Source organism: Passer montanus, unplaced genomic scaffold (genome assembly GCF_014805655.1).
Source record: "Passer montanus isolate IOZ18808 unplaced genomic scaffold, ASM1480565v1 scaffold120, whole genome shotgun sequence".
NCBI lineage: Eukaryota > Metazoa > Chordata > Aves > Passeriformes > Passeridae > Passer > Passer montanus.
In genome coordinates, this window is record NW_024358723.1 from 1,453,144 (window position 1) to 1,475,454 (window position 22,311).

Genomic DNA, 22,311 nt, shown 5'->3' on the forward strand with positions numbered 1-22,311 from the left:
GAACAAGAGAAACACTGAGCGTGTGTCTGGGTTTGAAAAGCCAGGTGTCTGCTAAGGAAGGCAGGAGCCTTCACTGGAATGGAAAATGTAACCTCCTGAATTACTGTAATTTTGAAATTGAGAGGCTCTCAGGCAAAGATATGGGAGTAGAAATAACAGTTCTTTATTAGGAAAATTAAAATACAAATGCAATAGTATTTTAATACTATTTAAAAAATATATATACAAAATATATTTTATTTATACATCTATATCTCTATATCTCTATATCTATCTATCTATCTATCTATCTATCTATCTATCTATCTATCTATCTATCTATCTATCTATCTATCTATCTATCTATCTATCTATCTATCTATCTATCTATCTATCTATCTATCTAAAACTACTGCCAGAGTCAGAGCAGGCCCTGTCCCCTGTGTGTCAGGGTGGTGGCACAGTCCCATCCCATGGGGGCTCAGCCCTCCTGCAGTGCCAGCTGTGCTTCTGCTGGAGCAGGGATCCTGCACAAGGGGGGAGTTTTCCTCTGCAGCTCCAGGGCTGCTGGAGATGGGCCTGCTCTTCCTCTGGGAATGCAGGGCAGGAGAAAGCTGCTCCTCTGGGAATGCAGGGCAGGAGAAAGCTGCTCCTCTGGGAATGCAGGGCAGGAGAAAGCTGCTTCTCTGGGAATGCAGTGGGCAAAGGCTGCTGTGCTGTTCCAGGCTCAGATTGTATCCAGGTAGGAATGCTTGGCTCCTGCCCTGGGCGGAGCATCTCCCATGGGATGCTGGAATTGGATCAGCCCTGCAGGGACACTCAGTGGCCATGGACAGCAGAGATCTCCTGGAGGGAGGATTGGCTGTGGGAGAGATAAAGAAAAAACTGCCCCATGGACAGAGAGAACTGCCCAGCTCTGACAGAAGGGACAGAACACACAGCCCAGGCACACCTTCCAGCCTGAGACAGCCTGGGATAACCAGCCTGGGACAGGATCATTAACCAATACAGACAGGATGCTAATTAATAAGAGAGCTGGGTAAGTTACACCCAGTGAACACCAATTCCTCTGTGTGCTAAAACGTACAAATAGTAAAAAGTGCTGCTTGATTTGTGGGACACCAGCGAGCTCCAGCTCTGAAATAACCCAGCAGGTTTCTCTCCAGTGTGCAATTATTGCCTTGTTGCACAAGGGGTGATGGATCCAGTTTTTGTGGACAACAAGACCACACTGGATCTTAGGGGGGAGATTATCCATAATCTCCCTCTCTGCCTTTTCTCTCTCTCCTTCTTCTCCTGACTACTTCACTAAGTATACCATAAACCAGACCAAAAAACTCCCAGAGCTCCCTGTTGTGTCTGGATGAGTTAAAGCCTGCGAAGAGCCTTCCTTTGGATGGTTGAAAATTTGCCAAGGACCTTGTTCAACTTGAGTGTTCTGCAGTTTGCAAGTCCATGTTGTCACTGAACCCTCTGAAAATTTGGGTTTTTGTCCCTCTCACTGCCCAGGGTGAATCCAGCTGCCTTCCCCTGAAGCTCTGGGATGGCCTGGGGCATTCCAGGGGGTGGGATGAGGTTATTCATGATCCTGTCCACTGCTTGTCCCCCAGGGGATGCCAGGGAAGAGCTTTATCCCTCAAAGTTCACCTCTGGACTGTCCAGGGCCAGGCTGGAGGGGCTTGGAGCATCCTGGAATGGTGGGATGTGGCAGGGAATGAAGCAAGATGGGACTGAAGGTCCTTCCAACCCAAACCAGTCTGTTCTCCTGCAATACAGAGTTCCCTTTTCTCCTGCAATACAGAATTCCCTTTTTGCCTTTTTGACGGGATTTAAGCAGGATGGGATGGGATTTAATCCCTTTTTTATGGGATTGAAGGTCCTTCCAACCCAAACCAGTCTGTTCTCCTGCAGTGCAGAATTCCCTTTTTTCCTGCAGCGCAGAATTCCCTTTTTGCCTCCATGGCTCCTCCTGCGTGGGGTCTGCACAGATGTTTGGACTTGCAGCTTCTCTCAGGCAGGACAGCTGCATTTCCAAGGAAAGGGCTGCAGGGATGTGACCTGGGCACAGCCAGCCCCTCTTTCCCCAGGACCCACGAGTGACCTGAGCGTGGAGCCCCCACAATTCCCATTTCCAGGGAGATCCGGGGCTGTGGCAGAGCAGTTTCTGCTCCCTGAGCAGGCACAGCAGCCCAACACCCTCCTGCTCCTCACCTCGGCAGATCAAAGGCAGCAGGGAAAGGTGGGGATGCTCAGCAGCACGGGGAGCTGTGATTCCAGGATCTGAGCCGGGGAGGAGGTGCAGGAACAATAACTCCATCCCCGGGGACGCTGCTGCTGCACTCGGATTTCCTGCGGACTGCAAAGCAGGGCTGGCCTCTGCTGATATGACAGTATCAATCAATCTAATGAGATCTTTTTGCATAATCGCAGGAAATTTGCATAAAGAGTAGAGCCAGCCCAGGAGACGGCTGACAAAAACAAGGGTTGAGTGGAAACCAGAAACTTCGGAATTACAGATATATTTTTTTTAAGACTGCATCAATGGGGGAGAAAAAAAAACAAACTTGTAGGAGAGCCTGGAGCCTAAATCTGAAAGAATAAAGGACATAAAGTACCTTTTAAGAATAGAAATGGAAGACAAGTCCTAAACACTTAAAAGGCTTCTCAGTGCTCCCGTGGAAGGACACAGCTGAAAATGTTCTGGCGACACACTTGAATATTGAAAAATGAGGATTTAATTAAGATTCGCAGCACAGGGCTTCAAATTCATGAAGGGAAATCAGGGAGAAGGGTTTTTGGAGGGCAGCAGGGAGCCTGAGTGTGGCTTGCCTTGTCTTTCTGTGGTTTAAGGGTGTGCAAGTGCCATGAGCAGCAGGGAATGAGGGGCTGCCAGGGATGGGGTCGGGCTCTGGGAGCTCCAGAGGCACCTCAGGAGCAAATTCCTTGGAAATAACCCCATAACCAGCTCTGGCCCATGGTCCTGCACCCCACAGGTGTCAATTTGCTCCTGGCTGTCACCTCTGCCCAGCCCTTGGGTCCCCTGGATAGGGATCCCAGGCTGGGAGAGCTGGGGATGTTCCCTGGAGAGGAGAAGGCTCCAGGGAGAGCTCAGAGCCCCTGGCAGGGCCTGAAGGGGCTCCAGGAGAGCTGCAGAGGGACTGGGGACAAGGCATGGAGGGACAGGAGCCAGGGAATGGCTCCCACTGCCAGAGGGCAGGGATGGATGGGAGATTGGGATTTTGGAGACATGGGATGTGTTCTGGAGCACACAGCCTGGCCATTCTCTCCCATCCCTCTGTCAGGAATTCTCTGCCTCATGCAGACAAAAAGTGCACGAATGCAAATGCTGAAATTCCCAAAGCTGTGACCCCACTGCATCATTGAATCTCTGCATCCGACTAAAGCCTAACCCATTTCCAGGATTAAAGAGGAAAATAAAAATAACTCGGTACCTTCCAGCTAAGAGAAAAAATATATTATTCCCTTCAGTAATCAAAATGTAGGTCACTCACTAAGCAGACACATCCTTAATGAAGACAAATTAACATTTTCTCTTAATGAAAGCTCCTATTTCAGAAACCAGGGCTCATTCTAGAAAGCTGAGCTGCAAAAATTCCAGTACCAGCAGTCAACTGTGGCACCTTGCAGGGAAGCCAGGCTCCTGCTGCCCTTGAGGCAGGATGGGATGACAGGAAAAGCCTTGTGGTGAGGATGCCCAGGATGGGGATGTCCTCCCAAAAACAGAACACGGGAAAAGCCCCACAGACTTCCCAGGAATGGAGGGGGCTGTGGGGAGGAGCTGGGGAGAAGGCAGTGAGCCCTCCCTTCACAGTATTATGGGATGGTTTGGGTGGGAAGGGGCCTCAAAGCCCACCCAGCTGAATGAGGCCAAGGTGGTTTTTCCAAGGAAAAATCTAAATATGACCCAGGGTTAAAAATCTCCTTCAAATGTCAGGGATCCTGATGGGACAAATGCCTCTCCCCAGAAATGGAGATGAACAAACAGGAGAGCCCTGCAATCCCAAAAGTGAAACTTTGGCAGGACATCACTGGGTGCTCAGGGGAATTAATTCACCTTTGGGACTGCAGGGAGAGCTCGTGCAGAACTCCCAATAATTAATTACACTGTGTTAATTTTTTTAAGTTTCAGCATGTCTCTGAAATATTATATTATATACAAAATTATATAATTATGTTATATAATTATATATAATTTTAATATATATGTATATGTGTGTGTGTACAGATATATATATACACACATATATGTATGTATAATATTATATAACCATCATGATTTGGCAACATCTGGCTGGAAGACAAAGTAGTTTTAGGCCTGTTCACTTCAGCCCAGCATTTCTCTTGGATTTTGGAGCTTTTTGGCCCCCAGGGACAAACCCAGGTGTCCTGATCCAGGATATTTTAACTGGGACTTGGTTGGAGTTCCAAGGGTGGTCAAGCAAAGCAGAGACACGTTTTCTAAGCTGGTTTTTAGAGTTTTATTTTCAGCATAAGTAGGGCTTGGAAGGCAGCCCTATGCCTGAGGAGCCACGGGCTCCAGCAGCAGATCCCATCCCTGAGCAGTGGCACATCCCTTCCCTCAGATTCCCTTGTCTCTGCCATATTCCTGAGCAAAATGCTCGGGGTTTTAGTGAAAAACAGGGTGAGGTGATGGGCACTTTAGAGGGGCAGTGGCACCTCATGGAATTGTACCTGAGCAACTCTGAGCTGGCCCAGGGGGCATTGCTGGGGTGTGTGAGGCCAGAAGCCTCTGGCTTGTCCCAGAAACCTCTGGCTTTTCCCAGAAACCTCTGGCTTTCCCATAAATGTATGGCTTTCCCATAAATGTATGGCTTTCCCATAAATCCATGGCTTTCCTATAAATCTGTGGCTTTCCCATAAATATATGGCTTTTCCCATAATTATACGGCTTTTCCCCTAAATCTGTGATTTTCCCCTAAATCTGTGCCTTTTCCCCCTTCCCAGACCCCCAGGCTCCCTGCTGCTGTTTGGATGTTCCACGTGCAGGAATTTTCCAGCTGCTCTGAGTTTTCCCTTGCCCTCAGAGGAAGGGGGAATGGGCCTGGCGGGAGAGGGAACATTCCCAGTCAGTGGCACGGAGAATTCCCTGCTCCTTCCAAGGGAACAGCATCTCACCACGGAGCCACTGCTGTCTGTAACCTCTTGCAGCTCACATATTTGCTTTCTTCTCTTTTTTTAATTAAATAGCTTAGCTGAGGGGATTACATGACTTGGAAAAAAAAAACCCCAAGCCATTGAGCTCGAGTATTAAGTCGTGTTATTGAAAAATCAAACACCACTTGGAGCTGTGGAGTGTGGAAGGGGAAAGGGCAATGGTGTGTGGAAAATATTTGCAAGTCTTTGGGAAGAAGGAATTTTTCCTCAGGGTGGTGAGGCCCTGGCAGAGCTTGCCCAGAGAAGCTGTGGCTGCTCCATCCCTGGAAATAAATAAAACTTTCAGTCTAAAATCTTGCATTCCCTTTCTCTGTAGAGGGAGAGAGTTTCAGGAAGGAATTTTCCTGCCTTTTGAGGAAGGGAACAGCTTCCCTGAGGAGAGCTGGCAGCTGAGCCCTGTGCTGGGGATGAATTCTGCTCCTTCCCAAAGCTGAGCCAAAGTGCCACTGCTCAATCCAGGGCTGCACTTCCCCTAAAAGCTGTGGTTTTGCATCTCAGATCCCATCCAGCTGCTCTCTGGCCTCCTCCTGGGGCTGGGTTCCTGGCCATGGGTGATCCCAGCACCCAAAATCAAAGCCACTTCCCAGCTTCACTCCACAAGGAGCCGGGGGTGCCAGGTCTGGGGGTCAGTGTGGTAATTCCTGAGGGTGCCCAGGACAGAGGAGGAATGAGTGAATCTGACTCCGTGTTCTTAAAAGGCTGACTTATTATATTATGATATTGCATAATATTAAAGAATACTATACCAAAACTAGACTAAAATATAGAGAAAGGACATCAGAAGGCTTAACAAGAATGAATAATAAAAACTCGTGAGTGACTCCTCAGAGTCTGACACAGCTGGCTGTGATTGGCCATTGAGTAAAAACAATTCACATGCTGCATAAACAATCTCCAAACCACATTCCAAGGCAGCAGAACACAGGAGAAAATCCTGGGCAAGGGAATTTTTCAGAAAATATCAAAGTGACAGGTGAGTTTGTGTCTCACTGCCCTGTGCAGGGTTGGTGAATAGGGAAAAAATGAGGAAAAGGCAATGGGGTTGGGGAAATAAACCCCAAATAAACCCCAAGGGGATTGTGACGGCAGGGAGGCAGAGCCTGCCCCGGGTGGGGATGTCTGGAGCAGCTCCCCTCAGTCTGATCAACACCCAGGGCTGGAGATTTCCAGCACAAACAAACCCAGTGCTGCAACAAATCCTCTCCAGCCACCTCGGTGCTGCTGTTTCTCCCAGTTTTATCCCTAATAACCAGCAGAGCTGTGACAGAGCACTGCAGCCTTTGCTTTTTTCCCTCTCCCAATTAAATTAGGGGTTTTGACATCTCGTCTCTCTGCAGAGCCTTCTGGTCCCACAATCTCCCTGCTTCCCACGTGTCACTGCAGCACAGCTCAGGCACTGCTTTTTATTGATCAAATTTTCCATTTGACATTAAATTAAAGTGATTTCTACAAGAGGAGGTGATGCCTGAGGGTGACACCTCAGCCCCTGATTCCTCACGGAGAGGAGAAAGCACCCAATGTTTTCTGTCATTGGGTTGGGATGAGGGATAATCTGATTTATCCCAATTTGTCCTCACTGAGCCACCCCCTCCTGCTCTTGAAAACACCTCCTAACTCCTGTCTGATCTTGGTTGCAGGCTGGGGAGCTGTGGCACAAACAGCAGAAACCTTGAGATTAAATGTTTGAGAAGGATCAGATGCACCTCCTTCAGCAGGGAAGATGGCACAAGGGTGGGGGATTTAAATAAAAATGGAGAGGAAGGAGCTGCTACACCTCCGGGAAAGCTTTGGGTAAAATTATCCATGGCAAGGTGTTATTTCCTCTCTGGAAGTGGAAATCGGGGTGAGTGGTCAGGGCTGGCTGCTGCACAGAGATTTGAGGCACCAGGCTGCTTAATTAACCCTGTTCTAATAATTACTGAACATGGATTTTTAAATCCTATAATGTTCCCTTGAAGACAGCAACGATTTAGAACTTTTATCTGCATTATGTATCCACTCATTAAGCACAAGATCACAGAACATCATTTAAATCTTAATCCAGAAATGATCCCCTCTCCTTCTCAAACTTTGCTCATGTGCACTCTGTGGGTGTGAAATTCAGTTCCCTCTCCGTGGCAGCCGGGAAATGAGGGCTGCACAGAGCCAGAGGAAGAATTTTCCTTACATTTATCGTGCCACCAAGTCAGTGTCCATCCCAAAGGGCTCAGATCAGAGCTGGTGTGGGCTGCCTCCAGCTGGGATAGCAGAGAATTCCAGGTCAGTAAATGGGGTGGTTGTGGGAAGCCTGGCTTTCCCAGAGCTCTCCCTTCCTGGTTTTCAGCCCTTCCTGGTGTGGGTTCAGATTTTCCTTCTTGCCCTGAATGAATCTCGAGACTCCAGTGGAGATTGTTCCATTCTGCTGCTCCTGCTCTGGTTGCACTGGGAGGGAAGGTGCAGGTGTGAGAGATGGAGAGAATCCCAGTCAGGCTGGAATTGCTGGGAATGCTGGCTGCTCTTGATGCCTCAGGGTTTGGCTTTTCTATTTTCAGATTCTGTGCTGCTTCAGTGTGTGGGGCTGGGCTCCACACCAGGGCATGGTTCTGATGGTGTGTAGTTCTGAGCTCTGTGCACAGAGCAGGGACACAAAACAATTCCTGCTCCAGCTGGGCACCAAGGACAAATGATCCCAATCCCAGCCCAGGAGCACAAAGCCCGTGGGCTGCAGAGAGAAAAACAAGCAGGGTGGGACTGCAGGGGCTGCAGCTGGAACTGGACACTGAACTGCAATGTGCACATGGAGCAGAGCTGAGCCCAGGGAGAGACCCCGGCAGCGCTCGTGCATTTTGGGACCATTTGGGTTCATCCTGGGGGCAGCCCTGGCTGGGCTCTGGTGCTGCCCAAGGTGGATCCATGGAGGAGATCCTTGGAATCAATCCCTGCTTTATTCTGGAACTCCATCCAGCCTCTGTTCTGGGGCAGCCTGCACAAGGGATCAGGTCTGGCAGCCCAGATGGGATGTTGGATTGGGTGTTGGGAAGGAATTCCTGACTGGGAGGGTGGGAAGGAATTGGATCAGAATTGCCAGAGCAGCTGTGGCTGCCCCTGGATCCCTGGCAGTGCCCAAGGCCAGGTTGGACACTGGGGCTGGAGCAGCCTGGGACAGTGGGAGGTGTCCCTGCCATGGCAGCGCTGGCACTGGGTGGGATGTGAGGTCCATTCCAACCCAAACCATCCCATGATTGTGATTCCCAGTGTGGAATTAACCACATCACCTCTCCATGCTTTCACAGAGCTGTGCTGCAGGTGCTGAACTCTCCAGTCCTTGATTTCAGGCCCAAGGAAAGGAGGGGATGGCAGAGGGGCAGGAATTGCAGCAGGATCACTTTTGTTTAATGTTCAGGTTTCAATGAAACCCTGGGTGTGCCACGGGGCAAGGAGGGAGCAGCCACAGGACGTGCATCCAGGGACTGGGATAACTGCAGTCAATTCCTGACCCCCTGGATGAATTAAACAGGTTACAGAATTATATCAATTGTAAGGAGAATAAATAGCCCTGCGTGCTCACTCAGCCTGAGCTACAAAAGCTGCAGCACTAAGGGGGTTCTTCAGGACTTTATTTTAACTCAAGGGCTTTGTTCTAACAATGTGAGTGAGAGAAAAGCTGCTGAAGTCATTCCTGCTGTTCTGATGGATCTGGAGAGGGATCCCACCAGGGCTGTGGGCTGGGGGATGTGTTGTGTATCCATAACCACCCACCGCCCTGCAGGGTTTCCCTGCTGCTTTTTGGGATACATTTTTTATAGATTTTTTTAAAACTAAAGATTATTCCTTTGTACTCAGGAGTCAAGAAAATGCTTAAAAATTGTGCCTGAAGAAAGATGTGAAGGAAGCAGTGGCACAAGGCAGTGGGATTGGTTATTCCAGGTGGGTCTGGACAAACTGGGCCATCGGATGCTCAGTCTCTGATTTAATCACCACACTCTGGGGGGTGGAGCAAATCCAGGGCTTGGGCTGGGGTGCACTTGGAGGATGACAGGATAATTCAGTCTGGAAGGGACCTTAAACCCCACCCAGTGCCACCCTGCCATGGCAGGGACACCTCCCACTGTCCCAGGCTGCTCCAACCCCAGTGTCCAGCCTGGCCTTGGGCACTGCCAGGGATCCAGGGGCAGCCACAGCTGCTCTGGCAATTCCAGCCCAGCCAGCAATTCCCAGTTCCCAATCTCCCACCCATCCCTGCCCTCCTTCAGCTTCAGGCCATTCCCCTTTTCCTGACATTCCATGCCTATTTGGGACTAGTTTGGAGAGGGAATTTCTCAAGTCTTGCTCATGAATCTGCTTCCTTTTTTTTTTTTTTTTTTAATTTTTACTTGGACTTCTTCTATTTTCTTTGTGAACTGTAAATTGTGGAGACTCCTGTCTCATCATGGCAGGCACAGATCATAGAATCCTGCAGTATCCTGAGCTGGAAGGGATCCCAAGGATCATCCCAGCTCCTGGCCCTGCACAGACCCCCCAACAATCCCACCCTGGGCATCCCTTAAGCAATGTCCCAAACAGTCCTGGGGGTCTGGGTGTGGTTCCCCCCTCATCCCCCCTTCCTGGGCACTCTCCAGCACTTCCCTGCCTGGTCCATCCCAGAAAAACCTCCTGCACCACTGCTGCCTGGTACAGTATCCTGAGCTGTAAGGGATCCCAAGGATCATCCCAGCTCCTGGCCCTGCACAGACCCCCCAACAATCCCACCCTGGGCATCCCTTAAGCAATGTCCCAAACAGTCCTGGGGGTCTGGGTGTGGTTCCCCCCTCATCCCCCCTTCCTGGGCACTCTCCAGCACTTCCCTGCCTGGTCCATCCCAGAAAAACCTCCTGCACCACTGCTGCCTGGTGTGGGAACTGCTCCTGGAATTCAGGAGGCCGTGCCAGGTGCCCACATGTCCAACATCGTGCCCAGGTCATCCACACAGAGCAGGTGACAGGTACAGGTGACCTGCACACATGGCTGGGACAAAAAGGCAGGCAGGAATGGATGAAATGGGTGTTACTTGATTTTAATTCAGGGCCCTGGATCTCTGCTCTGGATAGCAAAGGGAATGAATCATTCCTGATGGATTCATCACAGCCGTTTGTGCTCTAAACACTGGCTTGTGCCACACAGCTGCCTCAGGTGCTGAGAGCAGTGGAGAGGTTTCAAATACCGAGGGTTTCCAAAGCAGCTGGTTTTGTTATTTCAAACAGAGCCTCAACTGTGGTTAATATTATTGTGCAGATACCGGGGAAATGGTAAATTCAGTGGCTGATTACAGGGGAGGCTGGGAGCTGGAAATAAACACTGGGGATGTGTTGGACCAGCAGCAGGGAATGGAGCTAGATGGGGATTGGGAATGGGCTGGGATGGGGTTGGGAATGGGGCTGGAATGGGGTTTGGGAATGGGACTGTGATGGGGATTGGGACTGCTGGGATGGGGTTTGGGAATGGGGCTGGGATGGGGATTTGGACTGCTGGGATGGGGTTTAGGAATGGTGCTGGGATGGGGTTGGGAGTGGGGCTGGGATGGGGATTAGGAATGGGGCTGGGATGGGGATTGGGGATGGGGATTGGGAATGGGATTGGGATGGGGCTGGGATGGGGCTGGGATGGGGGTTGGGACTGCTGGGGGGGGGGTTGGGGATGGGGGGGGGGATTCCTGATGGATTCATCACAGCCGTTTGTGCTCTAAACACTGGCTTGTGCCACACAGCTGCCTCAGGTGCTGAGAGCAGTGGAGAGGTTTCAAATACCGAGGGTTTCCAAAGCAGCTGGTTTTGTTATTTCAAACAGAGCCTCAACTGTGGTTAATATTATTGTGCAGATACCGGGGAAATGGTAAATTCAGTGGCTGATTACAGGGGAGGCTGGGAGCTGGAAATAAACACTGGGGATGTGTTGGAGCAGCAGCAGGGAATGGAGCTGGGATGGGGATTGGGACTGGTGGGATGGGGTTTGGGAATGGTGCTGGGATGGGGTTTGGGACTGCTGGGATGGGGTTTGGGAATGGGGCTGGGATGGGGTTTGGGAATGGTGCTGGAATGGGGTTGGGAGTGGGGCTGGGATGGGGATTGGGAATGGGGCTGGGATGGGGATTGGGGTGCTGGAATGGGGTTGGGAATGGTGCTGGGATGGGGTTTGGAAGTGCTCCAGGAATGGGATTTGGCAATGGTGCTGGGATGGGATTTGGGAATGGTGCTGGGATGAGGTTTGGGAATGGTGCTGGAATGGGGTTTGGGGTGCTGCTGGGATGGTTTTAGGGTGCTGCTGGGATGGTTTTTGCATGTTGCTGGATGGTTTTTGCGTGTTGCTGGATGGTTTTTGGGTGCTGCTGGAGCAGGGCTCTGCAGTGCTCAGAGCAGCAGGCAGGGCTGGGGCTGCGTTACTGAGCAAACACAAGCAGAGCAGGTCTGGCAGCTGCATCCCTGATGTGTGCCTGTCCTCCTGAATCAATGATTTTACTGACTGAGCTGGGCAAATTTATGTCCCTTGTTTTGCCTGTTTGCAGAGCAATAAAGCTCCAGACAATGATTTATGTGCACAACTCCGAGGTGTCCCAAGCACCCCCCTCCCTCCCCTCTCTGGGATGTGGGTGCTTGGAGTCAAACAGCTCCTGGCAATCCCTCCCTCCCCTCTCTGGGGAATGCTGTGGGTGCTTGGAGTCAAACAGCTCCTGGCAAAGTGCTCCTTAAGTCAGGGAATCATGGAATGGTTGGGGTTAAAGGGGCCTCAAACCCCACCCAGTGCCAGCCCTGCCATGGCAGGGACACCTCCCACTGTCCAGGGTGTCCCAGTGTCCAGCCTGGCCTTGGGCACTGCCAGGGATCCAGGGGCAGCCACAGCTGCTCTGGCAATTCCAGCCCAGCCAGCAATTCCCAATCTCCCATCTAAACAGCAGGAACAACCAGACCCAGGCAGATGTGGAGCAGAACATCTGGACTTTGGAGTGGGTGGTGTAAAAGTGAACAAAAACTGAAGGGGCAGGTGAGTTAATGAGATAGAACATGTGATTAACAGCTAGTCTTTAAGGAAATAACCTATTTTTGGTTTTGAACATGAAATAGATTAAATAGGTCTGTGAGAAAATTGTTTCAAATTCATTTAAAGTAAAATTATAGAGAGGGTTGGGAAGGGTGAGGCAGGAGGGACTCCCAGGTTTGGATCAGTTCTTTGGAAAACTTCAGTAAACCTGACAAAACTTGAAGGAAATCTGTGATCATTGAAATTTGTGTGGTTTCCTCCCAGCAGCCCCTGCCACCTGGCCTTAAATAACATTTCTGTTCATTCTGGTTGTGCTGCAGAGGGGCAGCAGCTGCATGAGCAGCCGAGAGAGAGGATGCTGTAATGTGAACACAAACCATGGTGAGAAGCCCAGAGCTGACAAAGCTCTTCACTTTTAAATCCACAGCCAAGTGGGCTCTCTGTGACTGCCCTCGCTTTGCCAGGTGGTATTTTGCCATTTATTACTGCCTTTTTAAAATATATGTTCTGCAATTCAGATGTGTCTATAAGGGGGATGATATACAGTTGTACTCTGGACTGAGTGCGAGCCATCTGTCAAAAACAAAAGCTAAATTCTCTGTAATAAAAGCCACCAAAAGATTGATATTTCACATTAAAGGCAGAGCTGAAAAAAAAGCAATTTTGTTTATGGGCAAACCTGTGTCTGGTACATTTTTCATGTCATATAAAGATGGAAATCTCACCTTATGGCTGTAGATTGCTGCTATATTTCAGCCTTTACAATTGGGGACAGCTCTGCATGTGCTGCTACCTTAAGAGAGATAATTCCCCACATGTTGTTGATAGCAATGAGTCCATCTGAGCACATTCCTGCTGCTTCCAAAGGTGCAGCATTTCCCACTGGCTGCCCTCAGTCAAGCTGGTGGAGCACATTCTTCAGGAAATTTGATTTGTTGGTGAAACTCATTTGTTCCTCTCAGCTCCTTTCTGGGTCTCTCACTGAAGCTGTGGCCGCCTCTGGATCCCTGGAATGTTCCAGGCCAGGTTGGACGGGGCTTGGAGCAGCCTGGGGTGGTGGAAGGTGTCCATGCCCACGGCAGGGGGTTGGAATGGGGTGGGATTTAACTCCTTCCTGCCCAGATCATCCCAGGATTCTGTGTCTGACCTGCAGCACTGGTTTTGTACCTTGGGCTCTGGGGCTTCCTCTGAGGTGTGGGGCTGTGGATGGCAGTGAATGGAGCAGGGCAGCTCAGGGTGGGCACAGCAGGAATTTCCCCATGGAAAGGGTGCTCAGGCCTTGGCACTGCCCAGGGAGGTTTGGAGTGCCCATCCCTGCAGGTGGCACCTGGAGGTGGCACTGAGTGCTTTTCCCAGCCCTGGCAGCGGGCTCTCTGTGTGTGCTGGGCACTCCCTTGGCTATAAAGATCCAGCTGCTGGTGCTGGTGCTGGTGCAGCTCAGGGCAGTCGCTGGCAGCAGTGTGCTTGTGTTCCATGTGCTGCCATGGGATAACAGCCCGTGCACACACACGAGCACCCTGCACAGCTCTGCCAGCCAGCAGCACTGCCCCTCTGCAGGCAGGGTGGGCCAGGGCCCAGAGCTGCAGGGATGAGCACGGGCTGGGAGCACAGCCCAGCAATGGGCACGCTCTGCACAGGGGGCAGCCAGGAGAGCCAGGCTGAGCAGCTCTGGGAGCCTGGCAATGCTCGGGGAAAAGTTTCCTGTGCAGGAGGCTCTGTGGGTGTGCAGCAGGCTGATGGAATTCCAAGGGATTGAAGGGGCATCCCCGAGGAGAACAGGCTGCTCCTGCCTGAGTGCCAAGGTGCAGCGGCCGTGAGAACCTTTGCTCTGTGCTCCTCGGCTGCTGCTGGCCTGGAGAGACCTTGGTGCATTAACACAGGACACTGAACGGGGGTTTCACAGTGTGAAACTGGAAAGAAAAAGCTGGGTTTGCAGAGAAGCTGTTTGGAAACTCTGCTTTTGGCTCTCTCTGGATGTGGGGAGGGCAGGCTGCTCCTGTGCTTCCCATTCAATCCCAGCTCTCCCCGGCTGCAACTGCATGTCTGAGCATCCTGTGCTGCCCAGACCTGCAGCCACTGATGCCTCAGGTTTAGCTTTTGTATTTTCACATTCTGAGCTGCTTTAGTGTGTGGGGCTGGGCTCCACATCAGGGCATGGTTCTGATGGTGTGTAGTTCTGAGCTCTGTGCACAGAGCAGGGACACAAAACAATTCCTGCTCCAGCTGGGCACCAAGGACAAATGATCCCAATCTCAGCCCAGGAGCACAAAGCCCGTGGGCTGCAGAGAGAAAAACAAGCAGGGTGGGACTGCAGGGGCTGCAGCTGGAACTGGACACTGAACTGCAATGTGCACATGGAGCAGAGCTGAGCCCAGGGAGAGACCCCGGCAGCGCTCGTGCATTTTGGGGCCATTTGGGTTCATCCTGGGGGCAGCCCTGGCTGGGCTCTGGTGCTGCCCAAGGTGGATCCATGGAGGAGATCCCTGGAATCCATCCCTGCTTTATTCTGGAATTCCATCCACCTCTGTTCTGGGGCAGCCCTCACAAGGCACCAGACGTGGGTACAACACCTGCTGTGGGCACACCCAGTACCCTGTGCCAGGAAAGCCTAAAGTGCTGCTCTCTGGAGGAGTGAAACATCAGCAGAGTCTGGCTGTGGGTTGTCAGCTTTTCTGCTTTCTGTATTTCTCTGTCTCAGCCCAGGGAAATCCAAGCTCCAGGCAGAGGCAGGGATGCTCACACAGAACTTTCTGCTGCAGGATAAGCTCCCCCAGCAGCTGGTGTTCCCCAGCTCAGTGCTGGAATTTTCCTGCACCTAAAGTTGTGCTCTTTCCCCTCCAGGTGTCTCCTCCTCACCTGAGTTATCAGCCTGAGGTCACAGAATCCCAGAAGGATTTGGGTTGGAAGGGACCTGAAATCCCATGCAGTTCCACCCCTGCCATGGCAGGGACACCTCCCACTGTCCCAGGCTGCTCCAGCCCCAGTGTCCAGCCTGGCCTTGGGCACTGCCAGGGATCCAAGGGCAGCCCCAGCTGCTCTGTTAAATTAATCCTGGTGGTTTTTGGTTTTTTGTTTTTTAGTTTTTTGGTTTTTTTTGGTTTTTTTGTGGAGTTTGTTTGTTTGAGTGCTTTTTTGTTTTGATTTGTTTTTTTTTTTTGGTGGAGTTTGTTTGTTTGTGTGCTTTTTTGTTTTGGTTTGGTTTTTTTTTTGCTTCTGTTATTTGGTACAAGAGGGAAATGTTGAATTAAAGTATCTTCTCAAGCCATTTTCCAGCCTCATTTCATCAGCTGTTTCCAAATGTTGGGTCATTGTGCTCCTGGCTTATTGTTGTTATTTACAGGAGAAAAATAAAAGAGGAGAGATACAGCCTGGTGCAGTTTTTTAATGAAATGATTGTCTGACAAATTCCTGTGGCTCTCAAGAAGGCTGGAGGAGGCAGTGCTGTGAGAATTGGAGCTTCCTGAGAAACTGCAGGTTTTTCAGAAGTGTTTTTAGAAATGATGTGAGAGGGAGAGGCTGTGGCTGGAGTTGGGGAGTGGCTGAGCTGAACCGAGCAGAACAGGACCCCTTCAGTCGGGAAGGAGAGGTTCTTTTGTTGCTTGTGTAGGGACGGGCAAAGGATGGGGTGTGAGCCTGAGCCAGGTGTGCCCAGAAGGCCAAAGGCACTTGGGCTGGGTCAGGAATAGGTGGCAGCAGGATCAGGGCAGGGATTGTCCCTCTGTGCTGGAACTGCTGAGACCACACCTCAAATCTGAGTCCAGTTCTGGGCTCCTCGTGACAGGGGATGGACCTGGAGGGGCTGGAGCAGGAAGGGGCTGGAAGGTGGGCATTGGGCACGGCTGGGACTCCCTGGGCTGGGATGGGCTTTTCCATCCTCAATAATTCCAGGATTCTGAGGGACACAGTGAGGCAGTGGCAGGGTTTGTTCACTATGATAATTCACTTGTGGGGAATTTTGGGAGGAATTCAATATGGGACCTCTGAGCTGTTTTGATGATGTGGTTTATTTTCTTAATTTCTACACAGGCAGGAAGGGTGAGTTCAACTCACATCTTCACTGCATGCCTCAGAAGGTCACAAGGCCATTTGTTACATGATTTTTTAAGGAGTTATTGACCAATAAAACACTGCCAACAAGGATATTTATGTTTTTGACCCAATCCTTAAATATTTCATCTCATGGAGCCATGCTACAGTGTGAGCTTCCTTAGCCACTCATGTTATGGCACACAAACCCACAGTGCTGCATCCTAAACTCCTTGTTCACCTCTGGAACTACTTTTATTTCTATATCTTAAACTCTAAAACTCTAAACTTTCCTTAGCTCAACGTGTCTCTACTTTAAACTCTAAATCCACATTCTTCCTTCTGGCACCTCAGTTTGGGAGCCTTTTCCAAGGGCTCAGATCAAATCCTGGGTTTAATTCTGAGCTTTGGCTCTCAGGCCCAAAGCTCTGGGAGCTCCCTCATTTCAGATTCCAGCATGCCCTGCTGCCTCTGGGCCACACCCTGCAGATCTCTGTCCATCAGGCGGGGCAGTGACAGCTGGAATAACACCCAGCCTCTCCCTGTGCTCCCTGAGCATTCCCTGCCGGCTGTGGAGGATGATTTCTGCCCAGCAGGGCAGGCTGAGAAGTGGAAGAATGGAATGATTATCCCACATGGATATGTGACCACACAGGCCTTGAAATGGACACGGAAAGGAAACGATTTGAGATGGAGAAGCAATTCAGAGGCTCCTCCCAGGCAGCACTTGTTCCCAGGGCTCATCCCGCTGTGCTCGAGGATCAAAGGATCACAGAGCAACAAACTGCTGAGAGGCTTTTAAATTTAAACCCAAATCCCTCCTTGATCTCGAGAACAGCAAAAGTCAACTTTGCTCCTTGGGTTTGGCCACAGCAACCTTGGGACTTTTGGGGAATTATTTCATTCTGAGCAGCGTGAGCCAAAAAATAAAAGGAATTCTTTGGGCTCCAGCTGATTGTGGGGTTGATCTGGTGGTCAACAATTCTTTGGGGAGAAACAGCAGAATGATATTAAATTTTAATATCCATTTCTTTTAAAAAGCCTAAAAACCCCCCAGAACCAGTGCAACCAAGCAGATTTTATTTTGAAAGAAAATTAGTAGAAAAATAGTCAGGAGCAGTTTTCTGTTTTGACATCTTCAGAAGAAGTTTTTTATAACAAAATGTTGTGGGATTTTGTGTTGGTTTTTTTTTTTTATTTTATTTTTAATGTACACATTTTGCTGAAACAGCAAGTTCCAATTTGTCTTTTCCTAGCCCCAAACTGTTTTTTTTTTTCCTGAGTATTTCTCTTTGAAGAATTTGCATTTTTCAGGTTTTGTTCTAATTAAGGATGAAAACAAAGCTGAAGGTCTTGAGAAAACTGAATCCCATCCTTCTCTGTGTGATCTCTGCTGGGTGTCCAGTGCAGGACCTGGAATGAGCCCTGTCCACCAGGGTCCTTCCTGTGGAGTTTTATTATGGAATTCACAGGGTCTGACAGGAAAGTTCAGCATTTCAGCCACCAGGCTGGGAAGGGAATTCTGGATATAACCAGAAAATACAAAGGAAAGCATCAGATTGTGACTGGAATTTGTGCCAGCAGAATCAGCTTTTTGTGGTCCAAGAGGAATTCAGGGGAAATCAGGAAATTGAGGGAAAATCAGGAAAATCAGGGAACTCAGGCCCAGGGTCTGTAACTGAGGACGAGACCCCTTTATCCCCACTCCCACCTTTCCTCCCCTAAACCCCTTTTTCCCATTTTCCCTCATCCAGCTAGGTGTGACCCTGCAGCCTGGATCCCTTCTCTGGCTTTGCCTCAGCCCCCAGGAGCTTTGAAACCCCATCAGAAGTTTCCCTTCCCCTCTCTGTGCTCGGTTTTTCCTGCTTCTTTCCTCCTTTAATGAATCCCTCAAAGCAGAAAGGTTTTCAAACCCTGTCTCCCTTTCAAGAGACTCTCTCTGATCTGCCAGAGATGTTCCTCTCATCTGAGGAGTGCACAAGGAGACTTCAGTGCCTTGCAGGGGAGCAGAGATGCCCAGGAAATGCTCTCCCTGCAGGGCTTTAATCCTTGCTCCTGGCAGGGAGCAGAGGTTGCCTTTGGTCTTGTTTGGGGCTGTTCTGTTTCTCTGCCTCAGATCTGGGAAATCTGGGGTTTTGGGGGGCCATCTGTGTTCCATCCAAACTCTTCCTGGGCAAGAGGAAGCGTCTCCCAGCCATGGCTGCAGAACCAGAGGAGCATTCAGCTGCAGGCAGCAGAAGGAAGTGGCTCCTGCTCTGCCATTTCCCCCTCTGTGTGATCCCCAGCATGAAATTATCACGGTGAGAGGATCCAGCCGTGGAGCCAGCTCCCTGTGCCTCCTTCCCTCTGTCCCCCTGGCTGCAGGGAGCTGGATCTGGGTCTGGGGTCAGCCTTCTCCCACCCCTCAGCACCTGCTCCACGAGGTGGAGCTTGGAGCCAGCCCCAGCTGCTCCCTGGCCAAAGATGTTCCCTGTTCCCACTCTGCTCTTTTCCTTGTGCAGGGAGGTGCCTTCCCTCGTGTCCTTAGGCCAGCCCAGGCAGGGATCCAAGCCCAAGAGGTGCTCCTGGAGCCTGGCTCAAATCCTTGTTCCACCTTCACATCTTCCCCCCTCCAGCAGCTGCCAGACACTCTTTCCTTCTGTGGCCAAGGCTGAAGATCTCCAGGAATTTCCCATGGCAGCCAAGAGGCTTCTGCTGCCCACTGCGAGGAAGTGGGAAGTGAATTCCAGGTGCCACTGCAGCCTGTCCCCAGCTGTCCCCTCGGTGACAGACTCACCTGTCCCAGCCCCTGTCAGGTGGGTGTCCCTGGCACATCCTGCAGTGCTCTGCCAGATCCTGGTGGCAGGGAGAGGTTTCCTCCTCTCACCCAGGGCAAATGAATCCTCAGAGCAGCTCCAGGAGCTTTATTTGTGCAGTGACAGGATTAGCCAGGAACACCAAAGGGAAGGAAACAACGGTGTTATTTCAGAGAACATTTACATCTCCTTGGTTTGGTGCGTGCAGGGAAGGAGCCGAAGCTCCCTGAGATAATCTGGCTGGAGGAATCCCTGATAACATGGCTTATCAAAGCTCGTGTGTGCCTTGTGGCCTGCAGTGATCTTAAAGGATTCTTTGCTTCTTTTCTGCCAGGGCTGGGATTAAATCACAGGATGTTGTTTCGTGTTTGGGCTCAGATGTTTATCAGTTCTTGTCTCTGTTACAGTCCCACAAACCCTGAGTTCTGCAGCATTTCACTAACCAGCTACAAAATGGCACCATATATATCAATGCAAGATCTTTTAAAGATAAACTGTCCAATTAAGAAATGACACCTGAATTATTTTTACTTTTAACCCAAGAACCAAGCACCCCTGCCTGCAATGGGGACATTTTTATCCAATTACACAAAACCACCCAAACCCATGGAGAAGGAGCAGCCTCCAACCCTAAGAACTCCACCTTGCTTTATATCTGTTACGTATTCTAAACTCTTAAACTCTGAGTTTCCCACCCTGTGATATCACACACTTCTATCCAAACTCCACACCCACAATCTCAGCTCTGCCATTCCATTTTGGGAGCTTCTCCACAGCCTCAGAGTTCTGGGGGTCAGTGCCTGCCAGCACAGAAAGTCTGGAATTCTCACTAACCAGGGATCCAATTTGATGTCACCGCTCCTTTCAATCCCTGTCCCTTTGATGAGCTCCAATCAGCCCTGGGAGGGACCAGCCCCTCTCCCACACTTCATTTCTCTCTCAGGACCCATTCTGGCAGGATTTTTGTGGTGAGGGCATTCCAAGCTCTGCCAAGGGCTTCACCATCCTGCACTGCAGCTGCCCCAGTGTCTCTGCTGCCTTTGCCAGAAACCATCCAAGAGCCTGTGACAGCACACAGGGAATTTTAGTGATGGGAAACGCTCAAGATTTCATTGTGGATGGGTCAGAAAATGCTTCACCTGAAGCCCCCACTGCTTTTTGGGCAATGCAGGCAATTTCTGCTGGCTTTGGGCCACACCACGAGCTGAATTTCCCCCAGGGGAGTTTCAGCTGCAGCAAAAATTGCAGCACAGTTCCCACCCAAGCCGTGGCTCCTCTCCTGACAGCCGTGGCAGGAGCTGGGCACACACCCACACCCTGGGTGCCTCCAGGCCTTTCCCTGCTCAGAAGGCTCCTTAACACACCAAAATCCTGGAAATGTGAGGGTTGGGAAGTGAGCTCTGGATCAGCAACCTCATATTCAGGTGGGAACTGACACCATGGCAAGGTCTTACACAGAAACAAACCCCACAGCAGGGGCAGCCACAGATTCATCTGTTACCTTTTTTTTTGCAGTTCAGAAGTGTTAATTGAACTATTTTGGGTAGATCAGTTGGGAGGGCAAGGATAAGGATGGCTCCTGCAATTTGTGTTAATTTAATATTGGTTTCTTTCAGCCAGAGGAGCAGGGAGGTCACTCTGCAGGATGGAGGAGCTGGTGACACACTCCAAAGTGTCTGGAAGATCCACAGGTCCTTTTGGCTCACCCCTCTCACTGCAGGAGCTCAGTCAGGAGGTACCCAAGGACATCTCAAGGGTTGAAATCCTGCAAGGATCAAGGATTCAGCAGCAGCTCCTGGTCCCAGACCTGGCATCTGCCCGGGATGGAGGGACAGGACACAGGGAATAGCTCCCTCTGCCAGAGGCAGGGATGGATGGGATACTGGCAACTGGGAATTGCTGGCTGGGAGGGTGTGTGGTATTTACATTCTTTGAACAGACAGACACATAATTATTTTTTTTCCAGGATTTTTCTGGGGATGGTAGTGAGAAGTTCAGAGAAGAAGAGAAAACTATTTTATTTTCACTCATTGTTCTTGTTGTTTGGTACATGTAGAATGTGTTATGGAGATTGTTTACTGAAAGTGATTTGTTAATTAGACTTTATTGATAGCTGTTTAGATTGATTTAATTGGGTTAAAGTTGTGTCATGACTGTCTCAGACAGTCACAGGTATTTTTTTAGTATCTTTTTAGTATAGTGTAGTATTTTCTGGGACCTCCGTCGAAGGAAGGAAATTATGAATGTGAGTCCATGTTCTTAGAAGGCTAATTTTATTTATTTATTTATTAAATGTATTTATTTATTCTATTTATTTTATGTTATTATATTATATAAAATAATACTATACTAAAAATATACTAAAGAATAGAGGAAATATACAGACAGAAGACTAAAAGACACTAAAGAAAACTCGTGACTCTTTCCAGAGCCCTGACACAGCTGGGCTATGATTGGCCAAAAAATGAAAACAATTCACAGAAACCAATGAAACAATCACCTGTGGGTAAACAATCTCCAACCACATTCCAAAGCAGCACAACACAGGAGAAGCAAATGAGATAATATTGTTTTCCTTTTTCTCTGAGGTTTCTCAGCTTCCCAGGAGAAAAATCCTGGCAAAGGGATTTTTCAGAAAATATGATGGTGACAGTATAGTATCCTTTTAGTATAGTATCTCTTTAGTATAGTATTTCTTTATTATAGTATAGTATTAGTGTAATATAGAATAGCTTAATAAAGCATTTCTTCAGCCTTCTGAAATCGTGGAGTCAGAGCACATTATTCCCCATGGTGGGATTGTCCTGCATCAATAAAGGGTGGGGAGGGGCTGGGATGGTGGGGTGGTTTCAGTTCATTTCTTTATTATAGTATAGTATTAGTGCAATATAGAATAGCTTAATAAAGCATTTGTTCAGCCTTCTGAAATCGTGGAGTCAGAGCACATTATTCCCCATGGTGGGATTGTCCTGCATCAATAAAGGGATATGGGGTGAGTAGGGGCTGGGATGGTTTCAGTTTGAAACCAGGCAGAAACACTAATTCAGTGTCATGGTTTTAGTTTGATAATCTGAGATTTTGTTAATTTTTGAGATTTCTTGGCTAACACACTCACCAGTGTGGTGGGTTTAGTGTTGACTCATCACTAGTGTACTTACCACTTGTGAGGTAGGATTAGGAGAAAGGTAAAACAGGCTTAAAGCTTTAAAAGGGTATAAAGAAAACTTTATTAACAGTAACTAAAAGAAAGAAAAGTAGTAAGAATTATAATAAATTTTTTAGAATACTTCTCTTTTTCCTAAAACTTTTTTTTTTTTTTTTTTTT